The following is a 16,243-nucleotide window of genomic DNA, read 5'->3' as shown; positions in this document are numbered from 1 at the left end:
ACATCTGGCTCTAGTGAGTGATCACACCATTGTGGTTACCTGGGTCATTAAGATATCTTTAATGAGATCTTTGTATAGTTCTTCTGGGTATTCTTGCCACCCTTTCTTAATATCTTCTGCTTCTGTTAGGTGCATACTGTTTCTGTCCTTTATTGTGCCCATCTTTGCATGAAATATTCCCTTGGTATCTCTAATTTTCTTGAAGAGGTCTCCAGTCTTCCCCATTCTATTGTTTTCCTCTATTTTTTTCCATTGATCTCGGAGAAATGCTTTCTTATCTCTTCTTGCTTTTCTTTGGAACTCTGCATTCAGGGGTGTATAGCTTTACTTTTCTCCTTTGCCTTTAGCTTCTGTTCTTTTTTCAGCTATTTGTAAGGCTTCCTCAGACAACCATTTTGCCTTTTTGCATTTTTTTTTTTTTTTTTTGTGGATGGTCTTAATCACTGCCTCTTATACATAGTTACCTCTGTCCATAGCTCTTCAGGCACTCAGTCTATCAGGTCTAATCCCTTGAATCTATTTGTCACTTCCACTGTATAATTATAAGGGATTTTATTTAGGTCATACCTGAATGGGCTAGTGGTTTTCCCTACTCTCTTCAATTTAAGTCTGAATTTGGCAATAAGGAGCTCATGATCTGAGCCACAGTCAGCTCTTGGTCTTATTTTTGCTGACTGTATAGAGCATCTCCTTCTTCAGCTGCAAAGAATATAATCAATGTGATTTTGGTACTGACCATCTGGTGATGTCCATGTGTACAGTCATCTCTTATGTTGTTGGAAGAGGGTGTTTGCTATGACCAGTGCATTCTTTTGGCAAAACTCTATTAGCCTTTGTCCAGTTTCATTTTGTACTTCAAGGTCAAACTTGCCTGTTACTTCAGATATCTCTTGACTTCCAACTATTGCATTCCAGTGCCTATGATGAAAAGGACATCTTTTTTTTTTTTTTTTGGTGTTAGTTCTACAAGGTCTTGTAGGTCATCATCGAACCATTCAACTTCAGCTTCTTCAGCATTAGTGGTTGGGCACCATAGAACTACCAAGCAAATGAACCACAAACTGCAGAACAATTATACCAATGAAATTCTCTCACTGTTAAGAAAGTCCTAGGACCCACAACAGATTTCCCCCAACCTGGGATCCAGCAAAGGAACTGAGAATTCCCAGAAAATTTGACTTTGGGGGCCAGTGGGATTTGATTACAGAACTTCCACAGGACTGGGGAAACAGACTCTTGGAGGGCACAAACAAAACCTTGTGTGCACCAGGAGCCAGGAGCAGTGTCCCCACAAGAGACTGAGTCAGACTTGCCTGTGAGTGTCCAGGAATCTCTGGTGGAGGCGTGGTGGACAGTTTGGCCTCCGGCCAAACAACAGGGAGGGAACACAGCCCCTCCCATCAACAGAAAATTGGATTAAAAATTTACTGAGCATGGATCCACCCATCAGAACAAGACCCAATTTCCCCCACAGTCAGTCTCTCCCATCAGGAAGCTTCCATAAACCTCTTATCCTTATTCATCAGAGAGCAGACAGAATGAAAACCACAATCATAGAAAACTAACCAAACTGATCACAAGGATACAACCTTGTCTAACTAAATGAAACAATGACCCATGCTATGTAGGGCCACCCAAGACAGAAGGGTCATGGTGGAGAGTTCTGACAAAATGTGGTCCACTGGAGAAGGGAATGGCAAACCACTTCAGTATTCTTGCCTTGAAAACCCCATAAACAGTATGAAAAGGCAAAAAGATATGACACCGAAAGGTAAACTCCCCAGGTCAGTAGGTACCCAACATGCTACTGGAGAAGACTGGAGAAACAGCTCCAGAAAGAATGAAGAGGCTGAGCCAAAGCAAAAACAACCAGTTGTGGATGTGACTGGTGATGGGAGTAAAAGCCAATGCTATAAAGAAAAATATTGCAGAGGAACCTGGAATGTTAAGTCCGTGAATCAAGGAAAACTGGAAGTGGTCAAACAGGGGGTGGGAAGAGTGAACATTGACATTTTAGGAATCAGCGAACTAAAATGGACTGGAATGGGCAAATTTAATTCAGATGACCATCATATCTACTACTGTGGGCAAGAATTCCTTAGAAGAAATGGAGTACCCCTCATAGTCAACAAAAGACAAATGCAGTACTTGGATGCAGTCTCAAAAATGACAGAATGATCTCTGTTCACTTTCAAGGCAAACTATTCAATATCACGATAATCCAAGTCTATGCCCCAACCACTAATGCTGAAGAAGGGTAGTCAAGCACATTGTAAACTGTAAAGCATAATACTGCTACTCTTAGAAATAATTCAAATGTAGTTTCTACCAGCCACTTATTCAGATTACAGGGTTCTCTTCATTTCAGTCACTCAGTACATAGTCATTAAGTGATAAGAAAAACATTTGGAATATAACAGGGAGAAATGAAAATCCAGTGCTGCCTTTATGGTACATGGATATCTAACAGGGAAAATAGACACTATTAAATACCTACAGAAACAGCACAGCTTTCTAAAGTATGACAAGTACTATGATCAGAAGTATAGGTGGGAAACAAGTCTGATCTTCCTGTCCTGGTTGAGGTAGGTTGTTTTATACCAGCAGCTGTCTCAGAGACACAAACATTGAAGGGAAGTAACAACAGCCTGAAATCCACTCTCTGTTGCAATCTCTGTGACTTAAGTTTGTAAATTTAAATTTCTCTCTGCATTTATCTTGTCCATGATTGCCTGTTATGGACTGAATTTTGGTGTCCCTCCGAATTCATGGATTGAAACCCTACCCCTCAATGTGATCATATTAGAAGTTTGGGTCTTGGGAAGGTAATTAAGATTATATGCGATTATAAGGGTATGTTGTTGTTGTTCAGTCATAAAATCATGTCCAACTCTTTTGCCACCCCATGGATGTAGCCCACCAGGCTCCTCTGTCCATGGGATTTCCCAGGCAAGAATACTGGAATTGGTTGCCATTTCCTTCTCCAGAGAATCTTCCTGACCCGGGGATCAAAACCATTTCTCTCTGCACTGGAAGGTGGATTCTTTTCCACTGAGCCACCAGGGAAGCCCTTCTGAGAGTATAACCCTCACGAATGGAATTAATGCCCTTATAACAATCACAAGAGAGCTTGCTTCCTTTGATCTTTGCTAGAAGAAGGCAATGGCACCCCACTCCAGTACTCTTGCCTGGAAAATCCCATTGATGTAGGAAGGCTGCAGTCCATGGGGTTGCTGAAGGTCAGATATGACTGAGTGACTTCACTTTCACTTTTCACTTTCATTCATTGGAGAAGGGAATGGCAACCCACTCCAGTGTTCCTGCCTGGAGAATCCCAGGGACCGGGGAGCCTGGTAGGCTGCCATCTATGGGGTCACACAGAGTCAGACACAACTGAAGTGACTTAGCAGCAGCAGGTGAGGTTACAAAGAAAAGTTAGCAGTCTGCCACCTGGAAGAGGGCTCTCATCAAAGCTTGACGATGCTAGCACTCTTATCTTAGATTTTCAGTCTTTAAGACTAGGAGAAATAAAATTCTGCTATTTATAAGCCACCCAGTCAATGGTACTCTGTCAGAGCAGCCTGAATTGACCAACACACTCACTGCCTACCAAGGATGATATTGCCATACCAATACCACTGGGGCATCGTCAAAGGAATTTACACACCCCTTCACTGTCCTCCAACCAGTCTTTCCTTCTACCACCATCACTCACCCAATCACTCACTGAGCACAGATCCAGGCCCTGATGGACTATGCAAACTCACCAATAAGTTAATCTCTGAGCCCAAGGCTTGTATAGGCTGTACTTCTAAGAATCTTAGAGTGAGAGGATTTTCTCTCTGCATAATTAACTGGCACTTGCAGGAGTACAAAGCTCTCCTTGATATTTCTGAGAATGCCCAGGTACTGTTGTTTCTGTAGCCTCCTTTTCCTCTTGAGCTCCAGATTCCTCACTCAAGGTTCTTGATGCTCATCACACTGACCCAGACTTAAAATTCAATCCCTTCAGTGATTTCTCATCCACTTTTCACCCATATTCCCAACTCACATGACATATATATGACTTCATAAAAGTGGATATCACACATCAAAGAGTGAACAAAGTGGTCTATTTTTCCTTTCCAAAGAGCTTTCTGACAATCTCATCACCCAGGACCCACCCAAAATCCATTCTTCCCTCTAATCTCTTCTATTTCTTCTTTTGTTCCTCCCTAGAGCCTCAAGTCCTCTCTGTGTGAAAACAGAAGCATTGGACCTTACTTCTGAAGACCTCATGTCCCCTACTTTGTACCAAACACTTGATTTTTTATACATGTATTTCCCTCCCTAAATGGAATCCCAGTCCCTGTTGTTAGAATAAAGCATGTTCCCCAAACACCAGCACAGGTTCAGAGAGGGGCTAAGGAACCACTTCACAGCCCCTGTGATCATTTCAAACTGAATTTGCCACCTTCACCCCTGATTGAAGCATGGATTTGCCACAGTAGAGGCACAGCAAGACCTGAGTCATCCTTGTGTATGCCTCATTACACACAAGCAGGGACCTGATCTTAGCCCAGGATGAATTGCAACTTCAAAGTCTCATACTTTGACAGCAGTGCCTACCCTCCACTCAAAGAGTCACCAGTGTTATAGTGATAAATGGTGACACAGGGAAGTAACTGGTTGCTTTTCTTCAAACTCTGAGAGACTAGGGATGTGTGAACACAGGTCATGCACAGATGGAGTCGTGCAAACATTCCTGGAACAGATACAAATGAGTGGAAAACCATGTTCAAACCACTGAAATCCAGCAATTGGGTTATTCAAATATCTAAATCTGACATACGTTTTAGAGTCAGACAGATCTGGGCTCAATTGCAAAGTATTCATTTGCTTACTAAGGATCCTCAAGTAAATGGTTTGATTCTTCCTACTTTATACAATGAGGCTAATGTATCTCATCCCACAGGTTCAAAATGAGATAATAATTTAGTAAATGTTCAATAAATGGCAGTTGTCACAAAGAGAAGTCACATGGGGAATGAGTCAGTACATACACTGAATCTTCTGTGCATCCTTCCCTCACACACAGTTATTCATTTGCAAGAAAAATAATTTAAAATTCTAGTACCCAAAAGCCTGTTATTAACCGAACTAAATCTTTCTTGCTTTCTTTGAAATTCTTTTAAACAAAATAGAACAGATTCAAGTTTTCTATCAGCAGCCTGTTATATGTGGTCAGTGACACTTGTTTCCTTCCTATTTTGCTTATAATCAATATCTTTTTTTTTTTTCGGACTCTTTGCCAGTGTCATACAGGTAACAAGCTAGGGAAAATTGTTGTTGCTGTTTAGTCGCTAAGTCTTATCCAACTCTTTTGCGATCCCATGGACTGTAGCCCCACCAAGCTCCTCTGTCCATGGAATTTCCCAGGAAAGTATCCTGGAGAGTGTTGCCACTTCATACTCCACGGGATCTTCCTGATCCAGGGATTGAACCTGTGTCTATTGCATTGCAAGCAGATTCTTTACCATTGAACCACCAGGGAATCCCAGGGAAAATAGTACATATTAAATTAATACGTGCTAATTGATTGATTGACCCAATCTAGGTCCACCAGCATGCATACTAACAGAGTTATTAGAACTTAATCAAGGCAGGTGTTTGCTTGAGAATCAGGGTCACTTTTCTCTGACCCAGAGGCTAGAGCTTTTAAGATCTTAATAATAGCACCAGAGGTTGGCTTAGATCTCTCCTCCATGGCCTCTATGGCACTATGAATTGAGGCGAGTGTGTAAAAGGGATGCAATAAACATATTACTCATACCCAATCTGAAAGGTAGTTTGTCAACACATTTGTTGCTGGGAAACCACCACACATTTCTAAATAGCTTTATTATTAGAAGGACTCAGGAAAACAAAACAAAACAAAAAAATCTTTGCAATCATTTTTAGCCCCTGAGTTAAAAACATTTTGCTTTTTGCTATGACCTCATAATGCCCACGGTCTCCACCCCACAAGGCCTCTCCTTCAGTTTCATTGGATTTAATAAATCTTCTCGGGGTTCCATTTGGGGAATGCATGTTGTGAATGGATATGAAAAACTTGTGCTGTTATAGCTATGAAACTGCTGCCCTAATGAGATAATATATTTACTTATTAAAACAATAAATGCAGTTGCAAAATGAACCATAAAAAAAAAAACTAATGAGCTGCAGATTTCTCTACCCAAAGTGTCAGCTTTAATTGAGAAGTAAATTAAACAATCCATCTTCTCCCATCATCTATCCCTTGATCTTCTTGTGTACTTATGGTATTCAAGAGCAGTCAATATTACTTACACTAATTATATAATAGAATCACAAAACTCCACACGGAAATTGATTAGTCTTGTAATACAGTTTTGACAACACAACATATTGTGGCTCTTCCAATGAACTCAAATCTAATGACTAAATAGAACTATATCTACATATTAGCAGTTTTTGCTTTACCATGTCCATACTATTTAGATTTCTCGCTATTAGAGTCCTACAGGCAATGATGAAAGTGATGCATCATATAATAAAGGAAATAATCTAATCTGTGTTCTAAATGGTGATTCCCAGATGTGAAGTGGGGTAAGAAACTATTTCATGTAAATTATATCATGAGACTAATTTTTCCTGCTAATGGTATTCAGGGGTGAAGGCTGAAATAACCAACAGACGCTGGAAACATTTAAACATAATTGTTACAATTTGTTTTTCTCCAACACATGTTTTAATAATCCTAAAATGATATAGCATATGTCACTACAGAGAAGTCACAGTAATTTCATTTATGCTTGCAAATATTTTAGTTTTACTCCTTCCCCACTCTGAAACTTTCAGTTTTTTTTTAATATCTTGGCCCATCCATGAATCAGGTTAATAAAATATTAAAATATTTGCGGAGAGATAGGGAATATGATTCTTCATTTAGACATTTTTATTAGTAAGATTTAATTATTTAGATTTACATAATTAATTATCAGCCATTGAAAAATTAAAGAAAATCAAATACGAAATAATCAAAAAAGAAAACATCTACATTTCAGTCAGTTCATTTCAGTCTCAGTTGTGTCCAAGTCTTTGCAACCCCAGGAACCGCAGCACGCCAGGCCTCCCTGTCTATCACCAACTTCTAGAGCTCCCCCAAACTCATGTCCATCGAGTCAGTGATGCCATCCAGCCATCTCATCCTCTGTCGTCCCCTTCTCCTCCTGCCTTCAATCTTTCCCAACAGCAGGGTCTTTTCAAATGAGTCCGTTCTTCACATCAGGTGGCCAAAGTATTGGAGTTTCAGCTTTAGCATCAGTTCCTTCCAATGAACACACAGGATTGATCTCCTTTAGGATGGACTGGTTGGATCTCCTTGCAGTCCAAGAGACTCTCAAGAGTCTTCTCCAATACCAGAGCTCAAAAGCATCAATTCCTTGGGGCTCAGCTTTCTTTATAGTCCAACTCTCACATCTATACATGACTACTGGAAAAACCATAGCCTTGACTAGACGGACCTTTGTTCACAGAGTAATGCCTCTGCTTTTTAATATGCTGTCTAGGTTGGTCATAGCTTTTCTTCCAAGGAGCAAGCGTCTTTTAATTTCATGGCTGCAATCACCATCTACAGTGGTTTTGGAGCCCAAAAAAATAAAGTCAGCCACTGTTTCCACTGTTTCCCCATCTATTTGCCATGAAGTGATGGGACAAGATGCCATGATCTTCATTTTCTGAATGTTGAGCTTTAAGCCAACTTTTTCACTCTCCTCTTTCAATTTCATCAAGAGGCTCTTTAGTTCTTCTATGCTTTCTGCCATAAGAGTAGTGTTATCTGCATACCTGAGGTTATTGATGTTTCTGATGGCAATCTTGATTCCAGCTTGTGCTTCTTCCAGCCCAGCATTTCTCATGATGTATTCTGCATAGAAGTTAAATAAACTGGGTGACAATATACAGCCTTGACGTACTCCTTTTCCTATTTGGAACCAGACTGTTGTTCCGTGTCCAGTTCTAACTGTTGCTTCCTGACCTGCATATAGGTTTCTCAAGAGGCAGGTCAGGTGGTCTGGTATTTCCATCTCTTTCACAGTTTTCCACAGTTTATTGTGATCCACACAGTCAAAGGCTTTGGCATAGTCAATAAAGCAGAAATAGATCTTTTTCTGGAACTCTCTTGCTTTTCAATGATCCAGCGGATATTGGCAATTTGATCTCTGGTTCCTCTGCCTTTTCCAAAACCAGCTTGAATATCTGGAAGTTGACAGTTCACGTATTGGCTTAGAGAATTTTGAGCATTACTTTACTAGCGTGTGAGATGAGTGCAATTGTGCAGTAGTTTGAGCATTCTTTGGCATTGCCTTTCTTTGGGATTGGAATGAAAACTGACCTTTTCCAGTCCTGTGGCCACTGCTGAGTTTTCCAAATTTGCTGACATATGAGTGCAGCACTTTCACAGCATCATCTTTTAGGATTCCTATCATCCAGAAGTAATTGCTGCTAATATTTTGTACTGTATAATTTCAGATTTCTTTTCAAAACATAATGACCTTTTTTGATTATTTTGTTTTGAAAGGTATCAAATAGCCATTTTATTTTTCCCAGCGTATTGAGATATAATTGACAAATAAAAATTGTATATATTTGAGACATATAACATGATATTTTATATACATATATATTGCAAAGTGATTAACAAGCTAAATTAACACATCTCTCAACTTAGTCACCATTGTGTGTGTGTGTATGTATTGCAAACATGAACTCTGGGAGTCGGTGATGGACAGGGAGGCCTGGCGTGCTGCAATTCATGGAGTCGCAAAGAGTCAGACACGACTGAGCAACTAAACTGAACTGAACTGAATATTTTTTCTCCTGTAGGAATTTTCAACTATACAGTTCAGTATTATTATCTACAGTCAGTATGCCATACATTAACTGCCCAGAAATTATTCATCTTATAGATGAAAATTTGTACCCTCCTACATTCCAGTATGTGCCTTTTAAGGACTGGAGGATGGAATCAAGACCTTCCTTAATGTGACCCTTATCTGTACATCCCAGAATGGAGCAGATCCTCAACAGGGGAAATATTACATCCTGTGAGAAATATGGGCCTACAAAGTGGTCACCGTGGAAGAGCAATCACTAAGGGGGCGGGGTGGGGAGATTCAGTAGTACGTTGAGGTCCACACTCCTAAGAACAGGTTGCTCACCAGAACTCATTGCGTGTTTTTTCTTAACTATACCAACAGTTTATTTGTCATTCTTTAAAAAATTGTATTATTGGAGTATAATTTCTTTACAATACTGTACAACAAAGTGAATCAACTGTATGTATACATATATCCCCTCCCTCTCAAACCTCCCTTTCATCTCACCCTCTCACCTCTCTCTGCTCAGAGAACCAGGCTGAGAAACCCATGCTATTGTATGGCAGCTTCCCCCAGCTAGCTATTTTATGCATGGTAGTATATATATGTCAGTGCTACTCTCCTAATTTGTTCCCCCTCTCCTTCCCCTCTGTGTCCATATGTCTGTTCTCCACGTCTGCATCTCTAAATATCTCTGCTGCAATTGCTGCCTACACCTTTGTGGCAACAAAGATTCTGATTCTCAAGGTTATAGGAAAAAATTACCTAACATACTCCTGAGGCACAACAAAGGGGTTAGTTCACACACAGTGTAAGCTAAGGGTCCTTAAATCCTATAAATCAACCATTTCATGAGGGAGGTCTCTAGCCAGAGGATAATGATTTGAGGTTCTTTGGAAGAAGAAATTTATGAATATGAGTTGGGTAGCCCACCCCTACAAAAGTATACCCATTGACCAAAAAAATGGAAAAAAGAAAAAAAAAAATCTGAGTAGCAGGACAGGAAATAATAACAACAAAAAACTGAAGGAAAGGTCCACAATATGACCCAATTTATACAGAGTGAAGTAAGCCAGAAGGAAAAACACCAATACAGTATACTAACGCATATATATGGAATTTAGAAAGACGGTAACGATAACCCTGTATACGAGACAGCAAAAGAGACACTGATGTATAGAACAGTCTTATGGACTCTGTGGGAGAGGGAGAGGGTGGGAAGATTTGGGAGAATGGCATTGAAACATGTGAAACGTCATGTATGAAACGAGATGCCAGTCCAGGTTCAATGCACGATGCTGGATGCTTGGGGCTGGTGCACTGGGACGACGCAGAGGGATGGTGTGGGGAGGGAGGAGGGAGGAGGGTTCAGGATGGGGAACACATGTATACTAATTAAATAATTTTCTATTAAAGAAAAAAAAAGAAAAAAAATACAAGAAAAAACTATAAAAAAATAAATAAATAAAACACAAAATTTCCTAAAAGAATTAATAACACACAAGACAAAAAGGTACCCCTGGTTTTGTGTCTCTACAATATAGGTTCTGAACTATCTTTAACATCTGATGAAATGCAGTAATTGGCAAACATTTGCGGCCTTAATCAATATGGGGGCTCAAATTATACTTTGACATTCCATTAAATTTAATGAAGGTGCTTCCTACAATATTATAGGACTTCCTAAATGTAAAATAGATAAAGTGAGATGCCTTATCCTAACCATTAGAACTATTGCCTGGCCTAAATTTCCCATGGACATATCACTCCTTACCCTATTATATTCCATAGTGAGCATGGACACTCTGACTCAATGAGTAATAAAATTAAATTAAGTCTTAGGCACCTATAAATTGGTTTGACAAAATGAGATCCTATGGGCCATCTCTCCTGTTAAAAGAGTTAGTATGGCCCAATCTAAATTAAAACAGGGTCTTCAAGGGTTGAACTCTATTATGCCAGAGCTATCTAGAGAAGGGAGGCCCTAAACCTGCAATCTTCCTTACCCAACTACCTATTACGTCTTCGATCATGGACACAGCATCCTAAAAACCTAGTACATCTACTGAGGCTTCTTTGCTACAAGATGGAGACAAATCTGAACCCTCTGTTCCACCTGTGACCTCCTCTGTCTTAGGTCCCTTGCCAGATGGCTTGGTACTTGATGAGATCACTCCCCTCTCTCAGACCCCTTGACACCTGGGAAGCCCCCTGCAATATACTGGGTGAAGAGCAATTGAAGATCACTCACTTTGTAGACAATATCATCACCACCAACATCATGGAACCCAGTAAAATGTTGCTGATCTTCATCCCCTAAGCATGACATCCCTGATAAAGGATGGCACCCAAGTGTTAGCACCACTTGTCAAAATTTACTAGTTTCACTAGTCCAGCCATTCAGCTCTGTACACAACTGGCCGACAATAAACATCATCTTTACCATGTTATTTTTTTTCTACAAACTGTTGAGCTGTTGCTAATGGTCTGGCATCTGGTCTTGCCAAAGGCCAAGGCTTCCCACTTTGGGCTAAAAAACTGAAAACTTCTTGCCTCACAAATACCAAAATATAAATCAACATGCCAATCCTTCACAGTTTAGAAAGTCATAATGTGCTTTAGCTAATAAAGATTCCAAAAACTCCTGCTATGAACCACATTTACTTAACATAAGAAAATATGTAAGCTCAACAAACTTATTGAAAGCGGAAATTATATTTGAGTAACATTCATTAATATGTAAATAATTTATATATATTAGAAGATATACATTTCAATCTGTATTAATAATACATAAGAGCTTCAGACTGAATGAAATACCTCTGCACTTGGTAAGTGACTTGATTTAAAGGGGAAAACCATATGCTGAAGGAAAGAAGAAAGCTGATTGGCTTTTCTATCTCCTTCCCTGAGCATATGAACTTGCCCTCTTCCCTCCCCATTGTGAACAACCTCTGTCACATATAAAGTGGATGTTGAATGGAAGCCTGAAAATGAGTTAAAATCTCTACCTGTTTATATATGATTTTACTGTAATAATTAAATGAATTTTGATTTTCAAGTTCTTATTCTCCAGCCTACTGACAAAAGATCTTATTCTGAAAGCCAGCAGGGAGGGCTAACAATGGTTTTTACAGATTTCAATATTTCAAAATGTGTCATTATTCTAGGAAAAATAGTAGGGTTTACCAAGTACGTTGTTCTGGGGGGAGTGCCCTTTGTTAGCACACTCAGTAGATAAAGTAGGTATTTTCTGTTTTGTCTTCTATATTTATATTCTACCCTCCTATTCCTACATGTACAAGCAGTAGAGATTCAAGCTAATTAGCTATGGGCTCTGATTAATAGCTCTTGTGGTTAAGAAGTTCAGCATCTTATTGGTTTGGGGTTAAAATCTAGGTAATATCTTTTCTTCATATTGTTTTAGGTAGCTGTTTATGTGAACCTTGGCTTTGGCTCTTTAAAATCAGCTTGCATCAGGTAAGAATCAGCAATAGACACAAACTCCATCAGTGTGAAAAACTCCTAGACGCAGGTCCTGTGGGATGCACTCAGCTGACATGCTATGCTCTTCAACTCTGATGACACTCGTTATATTTGTTACTCATCCCATTTGTTCAGTTTATAGTGTTTGGATACTGCCCATTACCCTAGAGAATGTCTTAAGACATAGATGTATTTTCCTTCATGATGATAAAAGAAATATAATCTCCACATACCCAGCACACTTCTCATTAAAAAGCAGTTTGTCCTTGAACTGAGCATGATATTATTCTTTTTCATAAACAAATCTATTTTAAGCCACGGCCGATAGTCGTGTCTCTCATCTTACTATTATATATTCATCCAAGGTAAAGCTTTTCTCTCCACTTGAATAAAGACAAATATCTTTTCATATTTAGTTGGCAGCTATTTGACATTAAAAAAACAATCATAGCTAGTTACCTGTGGCTGGTGAATTATCAGATTAGGTTGTCCTGGAAGCTGAATTTCTACTGAGAGAGGACCAGAAGGGAAAGGTGACTGGAACTGTCCTTTGTGCTGTTACAGCCAGGTTAAGGTCAGGGTTCTAACTGTTCCCAAACAGAGATGGCTTTGGACTGGCTTGGGCAGAGACTGTGCTAATCTTGTGGGTCCTTTGGGGACACTTGATGCCAAGAGAGGACAGAGAGCCTCCATGCTTAACGCAAATCTGAGAGTGTTTTTCATTTAATATGATTCATTAACTTTGATTCATTCATCAAATTTGGATACCTACTCTGTCCCATGCACTGTTCCAAATGTTGAAGCAGCAAGCAAAACCAATTCTAGTCTATAGCTTTTGTAAAGCTGGTATCCCAGTTAGGGAGACAGAAAATTAACACCAAGGAAATTAAATCTGAAGTCCAGGGCAACTAAAATTACCTGTTCCTGTCCCTTCACCCCTTGTAAAAGAAAAGAAGCTATTTTGGGGGAAGACCAGGTTACTTCTTTTTATTCTCATTCTGCTTTCTCCTTCTCTTTCTTTTTTCCCCCTCCCACTTTTTTTTTTTTTTTTTTTGGCAGAGTAGAACAATAATACTTAGATTTAAGAGAATTTGGGGGATCTACACAGGATTTTCAAACCATTTTGCCATTAAATAATATTTATATATCATGCATATATAGTCAAGCACTGTAATTATTAGCTAGCTTTTCCTGGGTACTTAATATATTTAGAAATTTTTGAGTGTCTTAAATATCTTATTTTATAAGCACTATAGCCTTAACCTAACCCACTCCAGTGTTCTTGCCTGGAGAATCCCAGGGACAGCAGAGCCTGGTGGGCTGCTGTCTATGGGGTTGCACAGAGTTGAACATAACTGAAGCGACTTAGCAGCAGCAGCAGCAGCCTTAACCTGGGTCCCATTATTATTTCCATTTTAAAGATAAGGAACCTCAATTTAAAAGAGATAATATCCAGTGTATTCAGTTAATAAGTGATAGAACCAGTCCCTGAATCTGGCATCAGAGTTTGCATTTCTGACACTGCCTTGCTATGCACCATGACCATGATATTAAAAAAAAGATATATATATATATTTATTACTGAAAAGAAAACTTACATAAGGACATAACATCTGAGTACAGTTATTTTTATGAAGAATTCACCTGACCTTCAGTTCAGTTCAGTTTAGTTGCTCAGTCATGTCCAACTCTGCAACCCCATGGCCTGCAGCACGCCAGGCCTTCCTGTCCATTACCAACTCCTGGAGTTTACTCAAACTTATGTCCACTGAGTTGGTGATGCCATCCAGTCATCTCATCCTCTGTTGTCCACTTCTTCTCCTGCCTTCAGTCTTTCCCAGCATCAGGGTCTTTTCAAATGAGTCAGTTTTTAGCATCAGGTGGCCAAAGATTTGGAGTTTCGGCTTCAACATCAGTCTTTCCAATGAATATTCAGGACTGATTTCCTTTAGGATGGACTGGTTGGATCTCCATGCTGTCCAAGGGACTCTCGAGAGTCTTCTCCAACACCACAGTTCAAAAGCATCAGTTCTTCAGCGCTCAGCTTTCTTTATAGTCCAACTCTTACATCCATACATGACTACTAGAAAAACCAGACAGAGCCTTGACTAGATGGACCTTTATTGGCAAAGTAATGTCTGCTTTTTAATATGCTGGCTAGGTTGGTCACAACTTTTCTTCCAAGGAGTAAGCATCTTTTAATTTCATGGCTGCAGTCACCATCTGCAGTGATTTTGGAGCCCCAAAAATTAAAGTCTGCTTTTTTTTTTAATTTACTCTATACTGGTAGATGTTTTGTCAAAAACTACTGCTGGATCCAACATCATGCATTCAGGAGCCCAGGACCAAGACATCAGCAATATGATGGTCTCCAGTTCTTAGTCCAGATTTACGCTCCAGACATTCAAGAGCTTACCTATGTCAGTCATTGTTAGTAAGTTGTTCATAAGCCATTTTACAAATGCTCTTCAAACACCTATACAGAATAAATAAATTTAATTCCCTCTCTAACTTTTAATAGCAAGATAGTGTTCTGAAACCATCACCCCCTGAAGCTTGGTGGAGTGAAGAAAATGACCATGGAAAACGACCATCAGGTGAGAAAGGGTGCTTAACATGGATTCCAAGATCTTGAGTGATTTGAGAATCCCCTGAAATGAACTGCAGAAATCTTCCAACTTGTGCAATGCCTGCTACAGAAAGAAGATCTATAGCTTTCAAATTATTTTTAAAGGGTATATCTCCCATAAGATATATCTCACAGATTTTGGCTCAGTGTCTAAGTTACTAACATTTAGGAGAAATTAACTTGACCACTCAAAACATTAGTTTTCCCAATATCATATTGATTGATTGAAAGTCACTCAGTCATGTCCAACTCTTTGTGACCCCATAAACTATATAGTCCATGGAATTCTCCAGGCCAGAATACTGGAGTGGGTAGCCTTTCTCTTCTCAAGGGGATCTTCCCAACCCAGGGATCAAATGCAGGTCTTCCACATTGCAGGCAGATTCTTTACCAGCTGAGTCACAAGGGAAGCCCAAAAAATATCATATTGGAATAACATAATTCCCACCTAGTTCAGTTCAGTTCAGTCACTCAGTCCTGTCCGAATCTTTTCAATCCCATGAATCACAGCATGCCAGGCCTCTCTGTCCATCACTAACTCCTGGAGTTCACTCAAACTCATGTCCATCAAGTTGGTGATGCCATCCAGCCATCTCATCCTCTGTCATCCCCTTCTCCTCCTGCCCCCAATCCCTCCCAGCATCAGAGTCTTTTCCAATGAGTCAACTCTTCGCATGAGGTGGCCAAAGTATTGGAGTTTCAGCTTTAGCATCAGTCCTTCCAATGAACACCCAGGACTGATCTCCTTTAGAATGGAGGGGCTGGATCTCTTTGCAGTTCAAGGGACTCTCAAGAGTCTTTCCCAACACCACAGTTCAAAAGCATCAATTCTGCAGTGCTCAGCTTTCTTCACAGTCCAACTCTCACATCCATACATGACCACAGGAAAAACCATAGCCTTAACTAGACGAACCTTTTTTGGCAAAGTAATGTCTCTGCTTTTGAATGTGCTATCTAGGTTGGTCATAACTTTCCTGCCAAGGAGAAAGCATCTTTTAATTTCATGGCTGCAATCACCATCTGCAATGATTTTGGAGCCCCCCCCCCCAAAAAAAATAAAGTCTGACACTGTTTCCACAGTTTCCCCATCTATTCCCATGAAGTGATGGGACCAGATGCTATGATCTTAGTTTTCTGAATGTTGAGCTTTAAGCCAACTTTTTCACTCTCCACTTTCACTTTCATCAAGAGGCTTTTTAGTTCCTCTTCACTTTCTGCCATAAGGGTGGTGTCATCTGCATATCTGAGGTTA

Source organism: Bison bison, unplaced genomic scaffold, assembly GCF_000754665.1.
Source record: "Bison bison bison isolate TAMUID 2011002044 unplaced genomic scaffold, Bison_UMD1.0 scf7180017864456, whole genome shotgun sequence".
Lineage (NCBI taxonomy): Eukaryota > Metazoa > Chordata > Mammalia > Artiodactyla > Bovidae > Bison > Bison bison.
The sequence above is the reverse complement of the archived record's forward strand: the minus strand, read 5'-3'. Positions refer to the sequence as shown.